This window comes from Phascolarctos cinereus, unplaced genomic scaffold (assembly GCF_003287225.1).
Source record: "Phascolarctos cinereus isolate Bilbo 61053 unplaced genomic scaffold, phaCin_HiC Scaffold_9;HRSCAF=440, whole genome shotgun sequence".
Classification (NCBI taxonomy): domain Eukaryota; kingdom Metazoa; phylum Chordata; class Mammalia; order Diprotodontia; family Phascolarctidae; genus Phascolarctos; species Phascolarctos cinereus.
In genome coordinates this window covers 124,945,031-124,971,492 of record NW_027556402.1, presented here as the reverse complement: position 1 = coordinate 124,971,492, position 26,462 = coordinate 124,945,031, and the positions used below count along the sequence as shown (strand labels likewise).

General features: G+C 35.9%; 1 pseudogene; it reads left to right on the top strand.

Annotated features, from left to right (window-relative positions):
• Positions 1-2,423: 2,423 nt before the first annotated feature.
• Positions 2,424-24,639, top strand: LOC110201125 (perilipin-3-like; annotated as a pseudogene).
• Positions 24,640-26,462: the final 1,823 nt, after the last annotated feature.

Sequence of the window (26,462 nt, the reverse complement as noted above, 5' to 3'; positions counted from 1 at the left end):
ATTTCATGATGTCGTGTTTGCCCAGGTTCTGGATAATTGACAATGTTCTCGTATTTTCTCAGTCACTAATGGAGTGAAACAAGGGTGTGTACTTGCTCCCATGCTTTTTAACATGATATTTTTGGCTATGTTGTTATGATGAACATGGCATCAAGGTCAGCTACTGCACTGATGATAACTTCTTCAACTTGAAAAGGCTACAAGCCAAGACTAAGGTGGAGGGAGTGTTGGTGCATGATTTTCTGTTTGCAGATGATTGTGCATTCAATGCAGCCTTTGAAGATGAGATGCAGCAAAGTATGGATGGATTCTCTGATGCTTTCACTAATTTTGGCCTAACAATTAACACCCAAAACAAAACACAGGTGCTCCATTAGCCACCACCACACCATCTATACATGGAACCATCAGTTACAGCAAATGAAGTTTTGAGTGCTGTGAATAAATTCATTTACCTTGGTAGTGTACTTTCCAGGGATGTAGGCATTGATAATCAGGTTGATATGTCACATATTGCTAGAGCTAGCTCAGTGTTTGGGAGTCTCTGAAGAAAGTGTGGGAGAGAAGAAGTATTAGACCAACTACTAAACTGAAGGTCTACAGAGCTGTTGTGCTGAGCTCATTGTTGTATGCCTATGAAACCTCGACAGTCTACCAACACCTTGTGAGGAAACTGAATCGCTTCCATTTGAATTGCCTTAGGAATATTATGACCATCACCTGGCAGGATAAGATACCAGGCACTGATGTCCTTTCTGAAACTAAACTACCAAGCATTCAAACTCTACCTCAGAGAGTTCAATTCTGGTGGGCCGGTGCCATTGTTTGAATGCAAAATGTACACTTGCCAAAAAGACTATTTTATGGATAACTCACACAGGGCAAGTGTTCACCTGGTGGTCAGAAAAAGTGATGCAAGGACACTCTCAAGGATTCCTTTAAGAAGCTTGAAATTGAGTGTGTGACATGGGAGATGCTGTCACAGGACCACCCAGTATGACAAGTCCTTATTAGAGAAGGAGCTATGCTCTTTAAGTGAAACAGAATTGAAATAGCTCAAAAGAAAGGCAAAATGCAGAAATTTAAAGAATTCATCCCAAATGATCACATGGATTATTTGTGCCCGACCTGTGGTAGAACATTCTAAGCTTATATTGGTCTGATCTGCCATGGTTAGACACAATGAAACTTGACTCTAGCATAATGATGTCATTTTGATCCTCTTTGAGAATGAAGACCAGCAACCAACCAGCTAAGGGAAAATTCATCTTTATAAATAGAGAGGGAAATCTTAATTATGGCCTCAGCTTCTGTTCCTTTGTGTTTGATCTCAAAGTCTAAGAAAATATGACTTATCTCTTCAGAAACTCTACGAGGGCCAAGGGCAAGCAGAGAAAAGGATGGGTGCCTCTAGGTACCACTGAAAAACAATAGCACATAGTGGAAAGAGGTGTAAATCTGGGCTCAAGTTCTCTCACTTGTGATTATTACCCATTTGACCTTGGGCAAGCTACCTAACCTCTCTGAGACTCAATTTCCTCATGGGCAAAAGAGGGAAAGTTATATTTTAGCTATACTTATTTACACTTCAAAGTTATTTTAACAAAGTGTTAGAACATTAAAACCTGAATGAAATTCTAGGTGGTAGTGGTAGTAGTAGCAGTAGCTGTAGTTGCAGTCATAGTTGTAGTTGTAGTAGTAGTAGTAGTAGTAGTAGTAGTAGTAGTTGTCTTCATCTTCCTCAGAGTAGAGCTATTCACCCTCCAAATCAAGGACTCAGAGAATTTCAGAGTTGGAATGGACAATATAGGCAATGTAGTTTAATCTCTACCTTTAAATTAATTCCCTTTACAACACACCCAAACAAGTACTCATCCACTCATTGTTCAAAGATTTCCTGTAAGTGGAACCTAATACTTTCCATTTGATACCTGGGCTCTAATTATTAGAAGATGGTTCCCTACACTAAGTTTACATTTTTCTCTTTGCAGTTTACAACAATTACTTCCATTTTTTTTTTCTGTCCAGGACCAAATAGAACATGACTAATAGACTGGTTTGTCTCAAAATATGCCAAAATGGAAGTTTCCTTCTTTGTGTAGATACTAAACTGAGTGTTCATTTTTTTTCCTACATTTTTCTAGCTCAACAGATACAAATAACAGTTCTTTTTATAGCTTGGTATATCAAAAATATAATATTTACCTGATTAACAAGTGTAGGAATCATAGAATATTTGCATCAATGGGAAAATAATGATAAGAGCGAAAAAGTCCTGCTTTTGTGACTCTAAGCAGTATGAGATTCACTGGAAGCTCACCTATAGTAAAATGGAGAAATACTTACTGAGTGTAATCACACTGTAACACCCTTCTAATTGTGGCTTATGTAGAAGAGTTGGCATAAAAGACATCATTGAGAGTATGGGTACCCGAAAAAAGCTTGGTGATGTAAGGAAATTTAAGGATAATAGATGGATAGCTCATATTGCACTGATATCTATGAAATAACCAAAGATCCAAAGAAAAAGTTCTCTGGGGCATTAAGTGAGTTCACTATAGAGTATTTATGCACAATATATATTGTGAGGTAGTAGAAATACCTACACTAATGGATCCTTCAAAGGTACAAATATACTGGTAGGAACTGCATTTAAAATATTAAATTTCATAAATATACCAAAGAAAGCCATTATCCTTCAAGCACCACTATTTACAGATCTCAGAACCATAGGAAAGTATACACACACACACACATACACGCACACTAACTATATTTCCCTCCATCCTATCCAACCCCCCATTTTTTTATTGTCTACTTTGACCCTGTCCCTCCTCAAAAGTGTTTGATTTTGATTACCCCCTCCCCCAATCTGCCCTGCTTTCTATAATCCCCCTGTTATCCCCTTCCCATCTGTTTTCCTATAGGGTAAGATAGATATCCATACCCAAATGAGAGTGAGATTCACTTGTTCCCTCTCATCTCTCCCTTCTTCCCCTCCACTGTAAAAGCTTTTTCTTGCCCCTTTTATGTGAGATAATTTACTGCATTCTACCCCTCTCTTTCTCCTTCTCCCAGTACAATCTTCTCTCCCCTTAATTTTATTTTTTAGGTACCATCTCTTCATATTCAATTCACCCTGTGCCCCCCACCACCATCTCTTTCTCTCTGTCTTTTACTTGAAAGTCCTCTATTTCATTGAATATCCATCATTTCCATGAAGGATTATACTCAGTTTTGCTGGGTGGGCAATTTTTGGTTTTAATCCTTGCTCCTTTGATCTCTGGAATATCACATTCCAAACCTTTCAATTTCTTGATGTTTAAGCTGTTAAATCTTGTGTTATCATGATTGTGTTTCCAGAATACTTGAATTCTTTCTTTCTGGCTGCTTGCAATATTTTCTCCTTGATCTTGGAACTCTGGAATTTGGCTATAATATTTGTAGGAGTTTTCCTTTTGGTATCTCTTTAAGGAGGTGATTGGTGAATTCCTTCAATTTCTTTGTCACCCCTGGTTCTAGAATATCAGGGCAGTCAATTTTCCTTGATAATTTCTTGAAAGATGAGGTCAAGGCTCTTATTTTTTTTATTTGTCATGGCTTTCAGATAGTCCAATAATTTTTAAATTATCTCTTCTGGATCTATTTTCCAGGTCAGTTATTTTTCCAATGAGATGTTTCACATTGTCTTCTATTTTTTACATTCTTTTGGTTTTGTTTTATAATTTTTTGATTTCTCATAGAATCATTAGCTTCCATTTGTTCCATTCTAATTTTTAAAGACTTATTTTCTTCAGTGAGCTTTTGGACCTCCTTTTCCATTTGGCCAATTCTGCTTTTGAAGGCATTCTTCTCATCATTGGGTTTTTGGACCTCTTTTTTCCATTTGAGTAGTTCTATTTTTTAAGATGTTATTTTCTTCAGTAATTTTTGGATCTTCTTTAGCAAACTGTTGACTCATTTGACATGATTTTCTTGTAGCACTCTCCTTTCTCTATGTAATTTTTCCTCTACTTCTCTTACTTGCTTTTCAAAATCCTTTCTGAGCCCTTCCATGGCCTGAGATCAATTCATATTTTTCTTGGAGGTTTTGGGTGTAAAATCTTTGACTTTGTTATCTTCTTCTGTTTGTATGTTTTGATCTTCTTTCTCACCAAAGTAAGATTCTATAATCTGATTTATTTCCACTGTATTTTGAAAGAGATCCCTGCAATCTCCCTCTGATCAGCTGCTCGATCCCCACACCATATGTGGGCTGAGCATTCTAGAAGCAACTATTGCAGCTGTGGCTGCCACCCTGGGTTTGCATTAGGGCTAAGGCTGGACCATGCTCCTCTCTCACTCAAGTCCAAGAGACCTTTCCCACTGACCGTCTAGGCTGTCTTTGGCATTTGTGGGTTGAGAAGTCTAGAAACCACCACAATTGCCCATGATTCAGTCTCCTGAGGCCTGCTCTGGGTTTTCTCTGGCCCTGTCTTTTCCTGTTTGGCCCATACTGAACTATGTTTCTCTCCCAGCATGACACAATAGACCTTTCCTATCATCCATCCAGGTTGTCTTGGGCTGGAGATTTGTTTCACTTTGTGTTTTTGTGGGTTTGATGCTTTAGAAGTTGTTTTGAGTCATTTTTACAGGTATTTAGAGGGGTTTGGGTGAGAGTTCAAGCAAGTCAGTGCTTTTACTTAGCCATCTTGACTCCATCTCTGCCTTAGTTTTGAGATAAGTAAAATGGGGATAATAATAACACCTAACTCTTGCAAGGTTGTTGCAAGTATTACATAAACTAATGCTTGTCAAGTGTGTGGTACTTATTAGATGCATAATAAATGTTTGGTTCCTGTCCCCCGCCCCCTCCCATGTGAGATGTGGAGCAATATATAATGAGGTTAGAAAAGGTGAGATGGACAAGGAAGTGGTTTTGAAATCAGAAAAATTTTAATTAAATCCAAGTTCTGATATTTATTGCCTTTTTGACTGTGTTTTTTTTTTCCTGTTTGGGCCTTGACCTCTTTATCTGTAAAATGAAGGAGATGATCTCAGAATTCCCTTTCACTTTGAAATCATATAATAATTGTAAGAATAGTGAAAATTTAGTGAACCAGGAAAATTACGCAGTGAGCAAAATGTGTTGGCCAAAATGATATGTTAGAGTTTTCTCCTAAAGGAAAAAGAAAAACAAAAAAGGATGAGTGGGGGAAAAAGTCATACTTGCCAAACCTTTTCATTAGGAATATGATGAATAGTAATTATACATATTGATTAAAGATACCATAATTCATGCAGCTTCATTATGGTAACATAATACCATGTTTTGCTCCTTGGAAAATTCCCTCTTCCCCTTTCATAAGATTCTCCTACATAGTTTTTCTTAGTGATGTTAATCTGGATGGCTATTTTCATCAATGAGAGGATCTCCTACTCTAGTGGTGATCCCTTCAGTTATGAAGATGAACAACTCCTCTAGAACCTATAGTCTTCTAGAGTTGAAGGATTCTGTTTTTTACCCAAGGTCACAGAGCTAACATGATATAATATAATATGATATGACATGATATAATATGATATACATAAATAAACTCATATATGTGTATTCACACATATAAACATATATACACACTTTGTGTCTCCTCAGCTCTGTGAACTTTATTGAAAAGGTGGGTAAGCTTCTAAAGGATAAAAATCTTATATTTTTTTTCCTTTATAGCTTTCATTTAGATGAGTCACCTTCATTTATCTGTGGATTTAATGAAAAAAAAATGTCTTAAAGAACATGGGCAAATGGGTTTTTTCTCCTTGTAACTTACTTTGTCCAGATTTAACAGTCTCAGTTTATCACAGAACTGTTAATTCTTCCCACATCCAAGTTTATGCCTAGCTGAAAGAATTTCTTTTTTCTCTCGCCTCCCCTTTCATTCTTTTTGACCCTATATGTCTGCTAAGCAAATGGCATATACATGATGGTTCTCTTTATTATCACTTGGTTCTGTGTGGTGAAGGCACAGTTAGTTGTTACCTAGTCTCCATTGTGATAGTTACTCTCAGGCATTTTTTCTTAATAGAACAGATCTGTTTACTCAGGTCCATGTCATAACTTATAAGCCCTTTTATCGACCACAATTTTCTATCTGGGCTATTGCCTTCTCTTAGAAAATTACCTTTCATTATAATATTCAGTTGTCTTCCTTACCACACTTGAAAACTTTGTAAGTTCCTTTCAGTCTGAAAATTGACTTTTGTTCTCTCTCTTCACTGAAAATAATTTATTTTGCTAAGCTAGCAGAGACTTAGATTCATGAAGCTTCATGTTGGCCCTGATCACCTATCAGCTTGTGGACACCAGTGTCCTTAGTCCAGAAAGACTTTTAAGGTATAATTTCTAGACAGAATCTCTTGAATCTTCAAAGGGGATAAAAATTTAGAGATGCTATCCTTGGATCTCTATACAGATATTTATATCTATCTACTGGGCCTCTGATTTCATTAGGATAGGAAATGTCACGTTAAAAAAAATAAAAATAACCCTAGACCAAGAAACACCAACTAGCTCTTTGCAAGTTATAGTGTTAGAGAATTACTAGAACACAAAAAGTTAAGTCACTTTACTTGGGTCCATTATGTGTCAGAAGCAGGTCTACACTACATTTTCTCTCATATCTATAGATAGATATAAATATAAATATATAGATGTAAGTATACTTAGAACATCTTTTACATACATATTTTCAAAAATGAGAAAATCTCTGTGATCTATTCTTCCTTTAGCATCTGAATTTTTATAATAGATGAGTTTTGAGCTGAGTTGTAGCTAACATACATTGTCATAATATATTGCATGTAATATACCACATATTGCTCATTATATATACACATACATACACACACATACCTACATATATCAGGAATGTCATAATGGCCTTACAAAGTCTAGATGTGAAACTATTATGTTATGTTGTATTGTGATGTTATTGTTGTTATGTTATATTAGTGAACCTTATGGAAGTCTACCATGTTGTATAGGTGTGTGGTATGTTTATATGTGCAGCACAGCAGGGAAGCATCTGCACTCTACCTAAACGATGAAATCTAAATAATACCAGCATAGGTAGTCAGAAGGAATTTGATACCCAACTGGATTGGGTTAAAAAAAAACCAGGAAATTCCACTAGAATAGTAAGAAAAAGGCATTCTAAAGTGTTGGGAAGGTAATTTTTTTTTCTTCCAAAGGTGAGGGGAAACTTTTAAAGGGACCATTTACAAGTAGATTGATGGATAAAGAGCCTTCTTGGCACGAATGTATGATTGTAGGGAGTAAGCACTATGCCATATGATTCCTAAAAATGCTTCCCCCTTAGAAATTGCAACCCCACAAAACCCTGACAGTTAACTCTTCACCAGGTTGATGGCTAGACTGAAAACAAGGCCCTTTGAGAATGAGATAGGATAGGTTGGGGAGAGGAAAGAGTAGAATGATCCTCTAGCTGGTGGTATAGGGCAATTAAAGAGGGGGGTGAAGTTGGTCAAAGAGAAAAGGTGATGATTTTTATAGTTTTATTTGGCACTACACCAATTTCAGAGCTCACTGAACTCAGGCCTTCTGCTTCTGGTCTTGGTCAGCAACTTGTGGGAACTCCTACAAAAAACCTGGTAGGTCTGGAATATGCAAATGAGGGGATGAGATATTCTTTCATAGATCTACAGCCTTAGGAGTGAAGGTTTTTCCTTTAACTCTGTCCTATAATTTTTGTTTTCTACATTATTACAAGTAGCCTTGAATTCAGCATTATTGCTACTTTATTAGAGGTGTGAAGGTGTATTTATGTCTAGACTAAATATATGTTTGTGTGTATGTACACATATGTGTTTATTTGTCACTGTATATACTAGAAAGGAGCTCCCTCTACTAATGCAGATTGTCATTTGTTCTGCCACACTTAATCTTCAGTTTCTTTAGATGCAGCTGGTAGTATAGTATATAGAGCACTGGCCTTAGAGTCTGGAAGACCTGACTTCAAATATGGCCTCACACACTTTCTAGTTGCTTGACCCTGGGCAAGTCATTATGTCTTGTTTCCCCAACTATAAACTGGAGATAATAATAAATTTATCCTGAAGAGTTGTTGTGAGGATCAAGATATAATATTTATTTTAAAATCATTTAGTATAGTACCTGGCATGTAGTAGGTATTTTATAAATGTTTATTCCCTCCATCCCTTCCCTCACCTTAAGTCTAGGGCACTGAGATCACCACTGTGGGGAATTTGTGGAATAGAAACTCTCTCCACCCTTGTAGATCAGCAACTCTAATTAACAGTCAGGGAGTTCTCCAGAGCACTAGATGGTTAAGGGACTTGTTGTGGTTACCTATTCAGTGTGCGTGAAGCAGGACTTGAAGCTAGAGGTTCTTGATTCCAATGCCAATCCACCATTCACTATGCTATGATTCCTTTTCTCTAAATTACACTTAGTTAGACCGCTTTAGGTACAGTGAAAGCATGCTCTAGGTACACAGGCAGCTGGATCTAGCTCAGGACTAAGGTCTAAGTTCCCTTGATTCTGAATACTTCTGTCCTATAATCTGAACCCTGTCCATGCCTAGGTTATGTGCTTCTGTACATAACTCTTTAGAGGAAGAATTTTGTCTTGCTCATTTCTGCTTTGCTTCCAACCTTGTACCACTCTTATCCTCACCACTTCCTATAACTCTTAGCAGTAGAGTGCATTGTATATAGTATGTGTCTTTGTGAATTCCCTGTGCCTGGGATGTTCTCACCTCCATCCCCTTCAGTCAATGTCTTCAAATACCACCTTCCCTGTGAAGACTTTCCTCATCCTACCTATCCCCCTCCAGCAGGAAGTTATCTTTCTGTCTTATAGAGTCTCTAAGCAACTAGTTTTGACCTTTCTTGTGGACTCACCATATTCTAATCTGTGTGGTAACTGTTTTTATGAATGCTATCTTAAACTGTTTTACTAAAACATAAGCTTCTTAAAGAAAAGGGTCCTATTTTGTTTATATATCAGCTCTAGTAACTAGTATAGTGTCTTACATATAAAAGATGCTTTAAAATGTCAGAAATTATTTGCTATGGAATTTCTTGAGCTCTTACTTTTTTTTCTTCTCTAGGAGAATTGAGCATCCTGTTTGCATAAGGAATCAAGTTGGTATAACATCCCATTCTGTCAGACTTGCTGCTCCTCTTGAGTTTCTGTTTGATCTCCACTCAAACAGTGCACCATTATGCTAAGACTTCTCAAGCTGAGTTTTCCTTCTCAAGATTGCTTTTCCTGGGTACTGCAGGGAAGAGACATCATTCTATCCCAATAGTGCCAAAGTCAGGTATTTAAGATATCGGGCAATAGCTAAAATAATTTTTGGGGTTTTTTGGGTGGTTATTTTTGTCCCCCAAAGTATCCAACGCTATATAGGTAAAATTGTAGCTCAAGAAACAATCTTAAGGATTATCTGGTATCTTAAGTAAATATGTAAGCTAAACTCTAGAGAAATAACCATGAATGATACATCCAAATCTTTCTATGAAGTGTAGAGAGCTTATAAGAAAGAAAAGGGCAGCTAGGTGGTGCAGTGGATAGAGCACTTACCCTGAAGTCAGGAGGACCAGAGTTCAAATCCATCCTCAGACCAAACACTTGACATTTACTAGCTGTGTAACCCTGGGCATGTCACTTAACCCCAATTGCCTAAAAAAATTAAAAACCATAAAAATGGTTACAAAAGAAAGAAAGGGATTCTCTACATCACTTTACATGAATTTGATAATGTTGTTAGTTCTAAGGTAATTTTTCACCTTGAACTTCTGAAAACTAACAAATTACACTTATTGCAGGTTAATAATGAATAGCTTTCTTTAAATTATTTTTGGAAGGGGAGAGTGTATGTTGACCCAGCAATCCCACCAAACGATTTAAGAACGAAAGGTGTTTACATGACAAAATATTCATAGAAGCACTTTCTGTGGTCCCTGTAAACTGGAAACAAAGTGGGTACTCATTGATTGGGAGATGAATAAACAAACTGACATATAAGAATAATGGGAAATTATAGTACCAAGAGACATGAAAAACGCAACCAATTCAGCAAAGAATAAGAAGATTTCTATCAACTGATATAGAATAAAGTAAGCAAGTAAGAACAATAAACACATTGTAATGTGTATTACACAAATGAAAACCATACTGAAAATAAGAAAACTCACTTATTATAGGGACCAATCTTGGTAGAAGAGAAAAGAAAGTGAGAAATAAGCCCCACCCAAAAAACATCAGCAATATACAGCCAGAATTCTTCATATGTTGTCAAATGTCATTATTTGATTTAACTATTCTTTTTAATTGTCAGGAGGTAGAGATTTCTGTAGTGACTCTGATATCACAAGAAATAACTTGTCAAAAATAAACCTCAAAATTAAAAAAATTTCAAGGAATAAGCACTCTTGTGAATCAAGTTTCAATATATATGCCAATATTTGTGTTTTTGTCTCCTCCCATTCTATCACAAACTTTATAAAGCCCTTTTGTGTTGACCTCAGAGGTGATTTTTACAGAACCATTAATAGAAGAACACCTAAGAACCTTAATGAATCTAGTTTACTAACTCTAACTTGGCTTCAGTTGTAAACCTGTGTTTTGAAGCATCTCACTTTTTTTTTTCCATTTGTATGTTAGTATCATGGGCATCTTTTCTAAATGTCTGGTTTCTCCTTTCTCAGACTCGGTAATATTAAAGAATTTAGGGGTCTAGATCAGCTTTAAAGTCTTAGTTGTGAAGACTGGAGAACTTGATCAAGGGAAGGTAGACCCATTATATTCTGGCAAATAAAAAGCTTCCACTGACTTTAGGTTTTTAGAACTTTATTTTCCAACTGCTTTTTTGACCTGTCTCTGTATTTGGCACTCCACATCTCCAACTTCATACTCTGCCACTTTTTAAGACCTTATTATTATGTGCAAGCTTGCTAACTAAGCAGTTTCCAGAGTGAAACAACCTTTCTTTGCATTCCGCTTTTCAACTTATATGACATGTCTTGATAATTGGTCTAAGATGTGAACCTCCTCTCATTTTCACACAGTATTGCCATCAGCTGCTTTGATACACTTTTCAAAATTGTAAGTCATTTCTGCACAAAAGTAGCTCATGGTAAGCTCCCAAACAGAATCATTCAATTCATTCTTAGCAGGTTGGAATGATGGCACCATAGACTCAGAATGTCAGAGCTAAAGAGATCTTTACCTAGAGATCATTTAGTCTATATGACAGATAGGGAAAGCAATCTCAGAGAAGTTCTGTGACTTCCCTATTGCTATACAATTAGTAAATAGTGGAGCTGAAACTCATGGACTTACAGACTGATAGACTTTAGTCTCAGTCTAATTCTGACTCATGGTCCAGTGTTCTTACTAGAACACATTCTTTCATTATTTTTTATTATTTAAAAAAAATTTAATATTTATTTTTAGTCTTCAACATTCACTTCCACAAGATTTTGAGTTCCAGATTTTCTCCTCATCTTGCTTCTCCCCCTACCCCAACATGGCATGCATTCTGAATACTCCTTCCCCTGATCTGCCCTTCTTTCAAATGCATATCTTATACAGGTATAGGTTTGCGTAAATGAAGAAGAATGTGGAAGATATTCTTCATTGCATAAATTAACTTTTACACCAGGTAAAGTTTCTGGACAAGCAAGTTTAACTTTTGATGTATCTCTTACAGAATATTTTTACTTAGTATTACATTGGACTACAGAGGATTTTGAGAGTTGCATTCCCTGCCTTTAAATGGTTTGACAGTTTCATTTCTAAAACTATTTATATTCCTTATGGTGCATAGTAACATTTTATGATGTTCTTGGTGACATTTTATTATGTACTTTTGAAACATAATCTTTTTATTATCACTCACTTTGTTGATGTCAATATTGAACAATAATAAGAACGTAATGGCCTGTTTTAATAAGCCTATTACAGACATTTGTATATTATCATCATTTATTCGTCATAAACAGCACCACTCAGTTTGTCACCTAGGAGACACAGTGATGGCATATCTGAAATAATTGAACAAGAAACTCTCTGGTAGCCATAACATATAAGCCCCTGAATGACAATTCTGAGTCCATTAGATTCTCCAAGGCACTGAATTTCAAGAGGGGTTAGTTGTGACAGTTTGTCCTTTAAGTCATCTCAGTGAAAATGCAGTTGCAATCATATAGTTATGTTGAGACTGATTAGTACATGAGGTGCCATGATCAAATAATTCACCACCAGGCTATCAGACTCTCCTTCTTTTTCAAGTCTGGTCTTCATAAAGTAGACATAGCTGGTGTCCATGACTACATTTGAAACCCTTCATGACTGGTAGAACCTACCAGATCTTGTGCACCTCTGGCACAGCTTCTGAGAACAGAGACACCTCTATACCACAAGGGATTATAGAGCTACAAGTCATAGATTGTCATTGTCTTCCAATTGAAGTTGAAGTTCATTTCAAAGGGCAATGAAGAAGTATATAGAATCTGCAATGAGGCTTCAACATCTTGTAAGCAAAGAATCATGCAAAAGAAGTGGTGGAAAGGATATTTCAAAGAAACAATATGACTGGAAAATTTAAAAGATAGTTTACTCACGTGGTTAGAGCAAGGGATAAGCAATGGATACTACTTGCATTCCATTGTGCTGTACAGGTAATGTGAACAGAAAACAAGGAGGGCTTAGCAAGGTAGATAAGCGTCCTTTGGCAAAGATATGCGTTGTAGGATATAGACAAGAGTAACGCAGGATGAAAACAAAGGTAGATTATGATTTCCATAACTGGAAGGAATGCCTGTGTCAATGAGATCATTCAACTATTCAAGTATTGATATTGAGCCTAGGAATATTTAGAAGCATAAAAGAAGGCTTATGCAATATTAGAAGAATGAACATTAGTGAATGCTCACAGACTAGACCACCTGTATGGTTTAGATGTTTCTGACGAACTCAATAATGATTGTGTTGCTTATTTACAACTCAACTCCAAAGGATGTTTGCAACTTATAGGAACAACATAGTGAGACTACCCTGTTAAGCTGGAGAGTTCCCATAGTATGGCAGCTAGTATATAGAAGGGCCTCAAATTCTTGCTATATGAACATTGCTTGAAAGAATTGGAAGTATTTAGTCTGGGGAAGCAATGACTTAAGGGAACATGATAGCAGGCCTCAAATATGTGAAGCACTGTTATATGGAAGAGGTGTTAGACTTTGTGTAGTTGATCTCACAGGGCACTAAGAGCAATGGTATGAAGTTTCAAAGAAGTAAATTTAGGCTTGTTGTAAGAAAAAAAATATTCCTAACCATTAGAGCTATTTAAACACTTAATGAGCAACTTCAGAAGGTAGTAGCTTTCCCCTTCCTCAAAGTCTTCAGTCTAAGTTGAATGACCATTTTCTGAGTTGGTGGTAGAGTAGATTCTTGTTCAGGTATAAATGTTTTGTGAGGTTCCTTTCAGTTCAAAAGCTCTAAAATTCGTACAAAGTTCTATTTCTGAGAACAAATCAACTTAAGTTCATAATATAAGACAAACAAATGTTAAAAAAAAAAGCACAAGGTTATGGAATCGTAGAAACACATGTTAATTATTCTGATTTTTTATAGCAGTAAAACATGAAAGACAACTCCGAAGACAATGTGGATATGGAGAAGGACCAAACTTCAATTCATTCTGATGTGAAGAGGTAAAATGTGTAGATATATTATTCAAACTATTATCAGTTTTTCTCAAAAGGGGCTACTTCTTATGAAATAAGACAGTTTTTAACAAGTGCTTTGATTTTCTGATTAAGTAGTTTATAATGGTTAAACCTTACGGCTTCAGAGGCTTAGTTACCTTGCAAGCTTGGACTAGGTGCTCTTTATGGTTCTTTTAAGATTTAAGTTAAAAAGAATTTTTTATTTTTTTTTTTTTGGCTATTCTGAATCTTAGAGTTGAATAGAAGGCAAATTGTGGGTTATGGCAAAAAAAAAAAACTACTCCATTAAAGAATAGAAAATAGTAATTTGTTGACTTTAACGACTCATTCTATTTCAATAAGTCGATCAACAGTACTGTTTTATGCACTTTCTGTGTTCCAGGCACTATGTTAAAAACAGAAACAACACAGTTATGAACAGAAATGAGACAGTTTGATTGGATGGATTTTTTTTTCTTCATTATATTTAAGCCAGACATTTTCATCCTTGATTCCAACTCACCTAAATGCTAAAAGGCCCCAGAAGGATGACTATGATGTCTTGTAATATTCCATGACCTCCTATAACTTATTGTTTAGAACAGTTTTTTTAAAGCCACAGTCTACAAATTAGAGGGGAAATCAGAAGTGAGGCCATTTTATTCAACTAACATCTGGACAATAATTAACTCTGTAATATTCCTGATAAGTGGGCATCCAGCCTTCATTTGAAGGTCTAGTGACAGAAAACTTGCTATCTATGGAATCTGTCAACTCCACTTTTATATGTCTTTAATTGTAGGAATTATTTTCCTTATATGAAGCTGAATTCTATCTCTCTGCAACAACAAAAGTTTTACATATATACGTACATATATATGTATACATCCATGCATATACACATGCACACACACACACACACACACACACACACACACACACACATTCCCCCCACAGACACTTTGTAGCCCTCTCTAATTTCCTGTCTGATAATTCATTGTTCTCACTCAGTGGTACCTAAGAGATATGGAACCGTAGTGATTCAGGTCAATATTAAAACAATCCATAAAATGTTAAGATGTAGTCCCTTTTTTTCTAGAGGTGTCTCAAGGCCAATAGGTTACATCCTGGGACTAGACACACAGAAAAGGTAGAGATGAAGTGATTAATTATAGCATCTGGATTGTAGCCACCTTTGGGTTATTACCTAACCATTAGAATAGGACTTTTTTGAAAAGACTGTCTTGTCCTAAGGAAGTATAAACCAAGGAAATCCCTCTGTCTTGGTATGAGATGCATTTGAGTTACCCATCCAAATAACTGAGATCCTATATCCCAGATGTAGAAGGGTAAAAGTATCCTGTAGGACAGTTGGTAATATAAAATCAGTTTCCTTTATCTGGAAACCTTTTTTTCCCCTACTTTCTTTACTTTTGATATCAACTACTATGTAAAGCTACCTCTGCTTCTAACTGAGTGTTGTATTGTGTTATTATTCCTATTTCTTGTGGAATCTTTTATCAATCCAGCACAGTATGGGATACTGAAAAGAACACTGAAAATAAGTTTAGAATGCCTGATTTCATTTCATAGCTCTGGCATTTTACCAGCTCCATGAACATAAGCAAAGAACCCAGGCCCTCTGAGCCTTAGCTTCTCTATGTGTAGTCTATATACCTGCATGTCCTCTGATCCAAGGCCATCTACAATTCCAAACAGTCAGTCAGTAAACTTTTATTAATTACCTGGGTACCCTGTGCTAAATTCTGGGGATGCTAAAAGAGGCAAAAGACAGTCCTTGCTGTCAGGGAACTCAAAATCACTAAGCTTACAACAAGCAATCACATAAAGTTATATGTGAGAGAAATAAGAAATGCCTGATACGTATGCATGTCTATGTATATGTGAGGGTGTGTGTATACACACAAAATACACACACACACACACACACATACATACACACACAGATGCACATAGATGTGTATATGCACATAAATATTTGTGTGTATATTGTTCAATTATCTATTTGTCAACTTGTCATAGTGGCCTCAAAATCAGGAATTCTTGGGTTCAAGCCCAACCTCTCTCTTTTGAAACTTACTGGCTTCATGATAATACTCTCTAAAACTATATGTTTCATAACAGTTATTATTCTACATCGGTAGATAACTTTTTTCACTGAGAAGTTACCCCCCACATCAATGAACTTGAAAGTCAAAGCCAAAAAGATATAGATATATGTAAATATAGACACATGTAAAATCTATGTATCTATACACATATATGTATGTATACACGTATGTGCACCTACTGATAGATAAGGTGTATGTTTCCATTCAATTCCACATTTCAGTCTGAACAACAGAAATGAATGAAATGAAATGAAAGCATTTCTTTTACAATTCAGTATAGATGATATATCTACTAGGATTCACTTTTAGCAATAACTGGCAGAAGAAATAAAGAGTATTGTTATAAACATTGGAAGCATATCACTCAAATGGGCATTCTACATGACATGATTATTTCTCATGCTGGAGTTTTGTATATGCAAGGGGAGAAATGACGACACTCTCCCTTTTATTATTGAGTGTTCATTTCAGTGATGACCTTTCTGCCTTTCATTCTTCTTAGACAAAATTTAGAATCGTCTAACAGCTCCACAGCTTCCTTTAGAAATCTGTGTTTTCTTCTGTAGTTCCTACAGAAAAGAATGGTGATCACTGTAACTTCACTCTGAGAGTCAGGAAATACTTCACAGGTGACTTTGGGTTTTGTATTTCTCAGCACCATTCCCCTGTCCTGCTGAAACATTATTTTCATCTCTCTTCATTTTTCTTCTTGTTTGTGACTATTTTGCAACCATTAAAAAAAAAAAAAGAATGATTGTTGAGGCCAGTCATTGGCATATATAAAACATAAAGCAATAAAAAATGCGTATTAGATCATTAAAGCTTAAAATGGTATGTAGTAGTGGATAGAGACCTCTGGTCTCATAATAAGGAAGATAGGGGTTCTCGTCCAGCTTTTAATATATTCTGTCTGTTTGACTGTGAGCTTTGCAATGCCTTCTTGCAACTTTGTACGATTTTAACTTTCAGATGACCTGCTGATCTGCTACTAAGTAGAGGGAGCTTCTGTAATAGAAGTGAAATAACACATCAGAGATTTAGAACTACAAGACACCATAAAAATGACCCAGTTCCTTCCATATATAAAATGGCTGTTGTTGTTGTTGTTGTTGTTGTTGTTTGTCTTTCATTCTTGAAGAGGACCATGACATCAGGGAGATGATGTTATGACATGCAAGTGAATTGGATTTAAGGGCGGGGGTGCTGCGCAAAGTCACCACTCTGACTGTCTCCTCTGGAGCCATCTGGGTCCAGTGGCAAGATAGAGATCAGAATGACTTGAGATGCCCCTCATAAAATGGTTGAAGAAACTGAGGACAATCTAGAAAGCTTCTCAGGATTCTTAAAATCTCACCAAGTATGTGAACATGGAGAAATAATTTAATACTTCAGAAACTATCCCAGACCAACTATCTTAGATGATGGAATTACCAATCATAGGTCCAGATCTTCCTCCCACCCCTTAAAAGGAGGTTGTAGATGGATAATGAAAAGATTCCTAGTGTTCTAAAAATTGAAAGATTCTAAGAACAAAATAAAACTTTGACAAATTCTCTTAAGCATCTTATCGCTTGTAGCTACATAGATACCCTAGAATGACCAGAGGAAATCTCTAGAAAGTTACATGCACTCCTGGATCACCCCTACAGGTCACTATAACTCCCTTGCCAAAGACTGTTAAAAAGGTCTGTCTTTAATGGCAAATAGCTTTTACTAACTTCCTGGGATTTCAGAAATGCTAATCAGCAGTTCTACTCTGCAGCACATTTATTACACCCTGACATGCTGAAGACAGCCTGTTACAAATAGAACTGCCTCTTGAAAAATGCTGCTCCAGTGTTTTATAATAAAGTGCACCAATTAGATGCGTTCATTAGGACAAACTGCTTGTCTTTTCCTATATTAGAGCTTTTAAAAAGCACAATGCATTTCCGAGCTCAGTCAGCTTGGTATGATTATTAATTGGACAAAGCACATTACAAAGTTTTAATCCAATAACTGTAAATATATAATGAATAATATTTCCTTGGAGACTGTCAGCTTTGCATCAGCCCACTTGGTTACAGAGGCAAAGTAAGATCTATTGCCCAGGCTGAGTGGACCTCTTCTTTCCTAAATGTTCCCCACAGATATTAGAGGGACACCATAGTACTAGGCAACAGCTTTGGCTGCCTAGGTAAGGCTGTCTTTTCTATTAAGAATTAATGAGAGGTCACTCCTAAAATATATCTTGGGTTCATCACAAGTAAAGAGTCGTAAACTCACACATGTCCCATTAATTTTTCATGTTGCCTTGCAAGACCCTCTGGTTCCCCAAATAAGACAGCATTTTAATTTTTACAGGATGAGGAGCCCTGAGGGCAGTGTATTACTTTGAAAGGGCTAATGGCAATCAAGACATGCAGGAGGGGGTGGAAACAGGCAAGTCCTCTCTGGGGGAGTATAACATTATTATACACAGCAGTGAAGAAGCTGAGCAAGATGAATTGAGCTGCTTTCCTTGCTGGCAAGAACATTCTTTTTCCATTTCCTACTTATACACCAGCCTACAGAGCAATAGACACTGGCCAATGACACTCCATCATGAGTGTGATCTGCATCAGGACCCTAGCTGAATGAAAAACACTCACTCTTTCATTTGGGAAGAAGAATAGCTTTGGGGCCTTAAGGTCCTCTTGGCCACTCTCTTTTGTCTGTTCCTAATTTGCTACCTCATGCCCATGTGCATAATCTAAAACTGGGGAAAAAACAAACAAACAAAATCTTAGCTTTCATGTTGTTCTAGGATTTTCCACAATGTGAGTGAAAGGAATGAGATTTAAGTAAGCCCTTAAATAAAATATAAAATATAATACATATATTAAATATGTATATATATATAAATATCTAATAAAATATAAAATATAAAAAAAAATGTTCTAAATCAGTTTGCCATTAAAGACACTCATCTTAAGCAATGACTGCTAAATATTTGCTAAATATTAGACATGGGGTTGGAGTGGGGTGGGGTGTGGGAAGGTAGGTGGAATAAGATTGAATTTCACTTGTATTCAAATGTCAAATTGCTGGCTATCATTCTTATGATATAAGTAGAGTGCTAGATGTGGAATAATCAAAGAGAACTTGATTCAAGTCAAAGTATTCACCCTTACTAGTTATGTGACCATGGACAAATTATTTTAGCTCTGCAAGCCTCAATTTCCTCTTCTGCAACCTGGAAAGGAGGGAAAAACAAACAAACAAAAAAAACCACTTTTGTTAATTTCCCATTATGTGCCAAGCTCTGTGTTAAGTGTTATACAAATATCTCATTTGATCCTTATAATCTTGGGAGGTATGTGCTATTATTATTATTACCATTCTACAGTTGAGGAAGCTGATGTAAACAAAAATTGTATGATTTTGCCAAGATCGTACAGCTACTAGGTGTCTGAGACCAGATTTGAACTCATTTCTTCCTGACTCCAGGACTGGAACTGTATCCACTGAGCCATTTAGCTTCCTCTAATTGTGCTTCAGAGGATTGTTGTAAGCTTCACATGAGATAATGCATATAAGCTCATTAAAAATCTTTAAATCTTATATAAATGTGAGCTATTGCTATTAAAATTGGAAGAAAAAAATAGGCAATGAGGAAAAAAATTATTGCTCTTTGCAGATGATAAGATGGTATAGCCAGAAAACCCTAGAGAACCAACTAAAAATAATTGAAGCAATTAAAAACTTTAGTAAAGTTGAATTATATAAAATAAACCCATATAAAACATCAGCATTTTGATACTACCAACAAAACTCAGCTGGGAGAGACAGAAAGAGAAATTCCATTTAAAATAACTGCAGACACAAATATTGAGGGGACAGAGCCAAGATGTTGGAAAAATGGCAGGGACTCATCTAAGCTCTCCAAACAACTTTAAATAACACTTCAAAACAAAATTTGGTACAGCAACACCCACAAACAGATGGTGTAAAATAATTTTCCAACCCATGACAACATAAAAGATTGGCAGGGTGAGAGTGGAGCACAGGCTATGCCAGTGTAGGCAGTGTAGTGCCCCAGCAAAGCAAGGGTAGGCCCTAGGAACAACTGAATTAGCAGGGGTGGCTACTAGAGCTCTCAGACCTCAGACAGTAAAAGGGTCTGGAAAACAGTCAAAAGAAGATTACAGGGGACATTGGGTGCAGGACTCTGTTGCATTGCCCATGTCCCTAAGTGGGTTGCATCCCTACAGCAAAGAAGAACACAACAGATCTTGTGGCTCCAGAGACCCTTATCATAGTTCCAGGGCAGAAAACAGTGCCTATGGTTGCTTACAGATTAGAACACAGGCCAGGGAAGTAGCAAACACACTTCTCCATAGAGCATACCACCTTGGAAGAATTGAAAGCTTATAGACCCTCAGAACCAGCTCTGAAAACAGCTGCATTAAAAACAACACAACACAAAACAAAACAAAACCTGAAAGTACTCCCTTTACTCTGGGATCAGAGCCCAAATTTAATAGAAAGTTAAAAGTCAAGAAATATGCTGGAAAAATAAGCAAACAACAACAATAAAATGATCATGACCATAGAAAGTTACTATGATAATAGGGAAGTTCAAAACACACTCTCAGAAGAAGATGATACACGTAACTCATAAGAACTTTCTCATTATTAGGGCAGTTAGAAAGAGTGTATATAGACAGAGACATACTTGTGAGTTAAATAAGATGAGGCAATATGTAAAACAGTAAAGTTAAGGGCTAAGAAAGAGGAATGCCCTTGGAGAAAGGGAAGAGGAGATGTAAAATATGGTAAATTAGCTCACATAAAAGGGGCTTATAAGGAAGAACTTTTATAGTGGAGGAGAAGATAGGGCAGGTGGTAGGGAATACTTGAACCTTACTCACACTGGAATTGACTCAAAGAAGGAACAACAAACACTCTCAGTTGGGTATAGAAATCTATCTTACCCTGTAGGAAAGTAAGAGGGGAAAGGTATAAACAGAGAATGGTTGCTGATAGAAGGGAGATTGGATTAGGAGAGGTGATAGTCGGAAGCAAAATGCTTTTGAGGATGGACAGGATGAAAGGAAAGTGAGAGAGAGTAGAATAAAAAAGGCAGAAATAAGATGGAGGAAAATAGAGTAGTAATAATTGAGAAAAAAATTGTAACAAGTATCTCTGATAAAGGTCTCATTTGAATTTGAATTATGCCAAAGGGCTATAAAGCCATGCATACTCTTTGACCCAGCAATACCATTACTGGATCTGTACCCAGAGAGATTAAAGAAAAAGATAAAGATAATGACCTACATGTACAAAAATATTTGTAGCAGTTCTTTTCTGGTGGCAAAGAAATAGAAATTGAGGAAATGGTTAAAAAAATCTGGAATGACTTGCAGGAACTGATGCAAAGTGAAATGAGCAGATCAAAACCAGGAAAACATTTTATACAGTTGAGCAATATTGTATGATGATCAATTCTGAATGACTTTTGTTATTCTCAGCAATATAATGAATACAATGTTCTAAGACACTTCAAAAGGATTTATGATGAAAAGTGCTATCTATCCTCAGAGAAAGAACTGATGGAGTCTGAATGCAGATCTAAAGTATACTTTTTTTTGTTTTATTTTGCTTAGATTTTTTAATCTGTGTTTTCTTTCACAACATGAGTAATATGGAAATATATTTTCCATGATTGCATATGTATAACCTACATCAAATTGCCTGCTTTTTCGATGAGGGGAGAAGGGAGGCAATGGGAGAATTTGAAACTCAAAATTTTTAAAAAAATTAATGTTAAAATTGTTTTTACATGTAATTTGAGAAAAAAATATTAAAACTAACTGCTAACAAGTCTAGCAGCTAAGATAAACTCAGACTATATAAACACAATCATGGAAACACTTTTCACATAAATACAGATCTAAACAATTGAAGAAATATAAATGGTTCATGGGTAGACTGAGGCAATATAATAAAGATGACAACTTTGCCTGAGTTAATTTACTTATTCAGTGACATCACAGTCAAAATACCAAAGAATTATTTAATAAAGCTAGGAAAAAAATTCATTTAGAAGGACAAAAATTAAAGCATATCAAGGGAATCAATGAAAAAAAAAAGGTCTACTTCTTAGCAGTGCCATCTTTCAAACAATATTACAAAACAGTAATCATCAGAACAATCTGGTAGTAGCTAAGAAATAAAATGGTGGATCAGTGGAATAGATTAGGTACACAGTACACAACAGCAAGTAATAAAAGTAATATAGTGTTTGATAAGCCTGAAGATCCAAGCTTTTGGGGAAAGAACTCAGTATTTGACAAAAATTGCTTGGAAAACTAGAGAGCAGTTTGGCAAAAAAATATAGACCAACAATTACACTATATACTAAGATAAAATCAAAATGGATAAATGGTTTACACATAAAAGATAGAGAGGATCATGAAAAGTAAATCATTTAGGTAATATGACATCTTTAAAAAATAGTTTTTGTACAAACAAAATTAATGCAGCCAAAATTAGAAGGAAAACAAGAAACTGGGCAAAAATCATGCAACAAGTTTGTCTGATTAAGGCCTCATTTCTCAAAAATATGGAGAATTGAGCCAAATTAACAAAAATAAATTCCATTCCCCAGTTGATAAACATTAAAAGGATATGTGCAGGCACTTCTCAGAAGAAGAAATCAAGACTATCAATAGTCACATAAAAAAATGCTCTAAATCACTACTAATTAGAGAAATGAAAATTAAAACAACACCGAGATACCTCCTCACACCTCTCAGATTGGTTAACATGACAGAAAATAAATAGAACAAATGCTTAAGGGGATGTGGAAAAGTTGGGACACTAATTCACTGTTGCACTGTTGGTAGATTGATGAACTAGTTCAACTGTTCTGGAGTATAATTTTGATTTACACCAAAAGAGCTATAAAACTGTGCATACTCATACCCAGCAATACCATTATTTGATCTGTGTCCCACAGGGATCAAAGACAAGGAAAAAGGACCTATTTGTACAAAAATATTTGTTCCAGCTCTTTTTATGGTGGCAAAGAATTGGAAATTGAGGGGATTCACATCAGTTGTGTAATGGCTGAACAAGTTATTCTACATGGTTTTGTTGTAATACTGTTGTGCAATAAGAAATGACAAGGATGATGAAGAAAAAACAACAACAACAATGAAAACTGATATGTTTTCATTCAAAGTGAAGTGAATAGAACTGGAAGAACATTGTACACAGTAACAGTAGCATTTTTACCTTACTTTATTTTTCTTGTTTTATTTTTTTCCTGATTTCTTTTGCAGCATGGATAATATGGAAATGCTTTTTACTTAACTTCACATGTATGATCAATATCAAACTGCTTATCTTCTCAAGGAGTGAGGAGTGGTGTGATGGAAAAAGGGAAAAATTTGGACCTCAAAATAAAAAAAAAAAGATTGTTAAAATAGTTTTATATGTAATATATGTATATTTTTTATGTAATAGAGAATATGTGTGTGTGTGTGTGTGTGTGTGTATATATATATATATATATATATATATATATATATATATATATATATATATATATATATATATATAGATGTATGAAATGTACCTGGGCTCAGATTTCTTAAGAACCTAACCAAGAGTCAACAAATGTTCAGATTCTTTAAGAGTCTGGCCAATATGGTAAATTTTTAATAAACCTTGTCTCTGACTGAAAGAAGGCTTGAGTGGAATTCTTTTGTAAAGGACCCATGTTTTGTGATTTTGGGGTCCCAGTGCCCCTCAACCTCTAGACCTCCTCACCTCCACAGGACAGGTGGATAAAAAGAGCTTCAAGTGAGCCTATCAGGCAAGAGAGAATGAGTAGGCCACATATACCCTTGAGGAAACCACCTTTATCTAAAGTGATCATACTTGACAGAGCTCAACCATCAAAAGAAACTGATTCATTAATGAATGCCAGTAGTGGCAACTCCAGCAAGAAAGATGGCATAAGCATCAGTGGCATTACCACAAGATCTGAGTCTGATGAAGAGAAAAGCTTGCCTGAAATCCAAGAGGAGAAACAAACACCAGAAGAATTAAAAGTGACTGTGGACAAATACCTCCCAATCTCACAGGACATGGCTAATATCCAAGAATCTTCAGAGGAAGACAGAAATAATTTTAAAAACAAATCTTCAAGAGAAGAAGGTTATTTCATGTCACTAGGTTCTCTGCCAAGCAACCTGTAGCCCCAGGCATATAAGCATGCATTGGAAAATATCAGAGGTGCAAAGAACAATATTAGAAAACTATTTTACCAGCTCTATGAAGTAATTGAATTAACTTACCAAAGTAAGCAAGGTTCTGAGGATTGGCAGAATTACCATAAGGTCCTATTTGAGCTGTGGATCAAGTGGAATAGGAGCCAGTCTGAAAATGTGGATGGTGATACACAGCTCCTAGAAATCTGGACTCTGGACATGTCCCACGACATTGCCCTGAAACTACAGTTGGCCTTCAAAGACCTCATACCTAAAGTCCAAGGTCTCCCAAGCAGCCTACAAGACAAGCTCCAACAGGCCTGTTATAATATGCAGGTGCTTCATACCACCTTTTTCCTAAGTAATGTATTTGAAGATCTACACAAGCATCATCTGACGCACAGCTAGTTTAAGCTGACTGAAGCCCAGGAAGTATAGAAAAATTCTTTTGTTTCTTAGAGGATAGTATTCTTTCTGGTTGGACTGTAGGACCACTTTCCCCCACTGAATATCCCTTCACAGGTAATGGCATTCCTTAAAGAAAAAATATCTTGAATTGTGACATGGAATTAGGCTGATACTTTCAGATTCCTGGCAAGTAGTCTTGTGGTACTTTATAGTTAATAACTGCACTCTGTATACGCTTCAGATTATGCAAATAAAGTTACATTGAAAATTTTTAAAAATGTGCTCAACCAAAAAAAAAAATAAAGAAACAAACCTTAAAATACAATATAAACATGAGATACAATGATTACATGCAAGGTACTATTCAAAGCACTAAGGAACCAAACACAAAACTTAAATAATCACTGGACTCAATGAGATCATATAGTATTGGAGCAATAATTCGGGTGAGTAAATACCAAATATAAAATAAAGTGATTTTTAAGGTGGGTTGAACATTATTTTAAAGTGAGTGAGTAGAAGACCAGAAAGTGGCCCCATGATAAAGTAGGTAAAAGGAACATTCATTTAACCACATCTGCACTCTTTGATACAATCATAGAATTTCAGAGCCTGAAGTTAATAATTTCTTAGAGGTTATCTAGGATTATTTGTTACTACTATGGTTTGAAAAACCTGCCACTGCTTACAGATCTGCCTCTCAAAAGAAGGGAAGCCAGTGATGGGAAAAGCTACATCATTTTTTTGTCTTTTTATCCCCAGCACCTAGCAGAGTACCTAAAAATAGGAGAAACTTAATCAATATTTTTATATTGATTGATTGGTTCTCATAGACACTGTCAAAATGTGTATTCAACAGAGCCTTCCTTTCACTGTTTTTTACTCATCAGTCAGCATGTTTACTGTTGTAGTCTTCCAGGTTTCTAGATCAATAGGAAGGGAATTGTGCCTAGTTAAGATGATGTTGAATATATTCACTCTTTTGTCATTTACTCAATCTTGAATTATCATGTAGAAATTGAATTTTTGAGTTTTCTACTCTCTTGCCCACATGCTTTTCCTGGTACAGATTTGTAGCAAAAGCTATGGATCTTGCCAATTGTGCTACTCTCCAATATGTTGCCCCCACTTTCATGCATTCTTTATGCTTGAAATTCATTTGCTCATTATCTTTGTTTATTGAACCCTTACTTTCTTTTATGGTTCAACCCAGGTGCCATATTCTTCATAAAGTCTTTCTTGATCTTTCTAGATGCTGCTGCTTTTTTTCCTCATCAGTTTTCCTTGTGTTTGATGATTTTTTCTATATGTTATATCTTCTCCAGAAAACATAAGTTTTTTGAGGGTGGGAAATGTTTTGGTTTTGTCTTTGTATTGTTAATATCTAGCACAGTGCTTTCTTATCCTATGCATAGTTTGTGCTTAATAGATTTATATTGAATTGAACTGGGTCTGTTGTAGACTTGGTAGAGCAATAATTTTGAAGCATAAGACACTTGAGGGGGGTCAGGCCTGTTTAGAGGACCATTATAGCAGATTTTTTTCAAGTCAGAAGGCAACATGAGGGCACTGCACCCTGCTGGGATCAAATGCCTCAGCCACTGGATGTTATTATGCAAATAAGTTTTTTTAGATTTATAACTAGAAAGAGTGAAACTGCAATTCCAGCAGTCTTAAAACTAAGAAAACAGCAAATTACAAGATACTACAGAGAGATAAAAATTTGGAGTTATGTTAAGATTGGCTGATGAGGGAATGGATTCCCCCTTACCGAAAGACTCCAAGCAAAAGATAGATGATACAATGTCAAGGTTTGTTGTATAGGGCAAAATATCCAAAAGAATTTCAAGCAATAGCAGTTGTGGGGATCATGAAGGACTTGATTAGGATTTTTAGATGCAACTTGAATTAATGATCTTTGAGATTCCTTCTAATTCTGACATTCTGTGGGGCT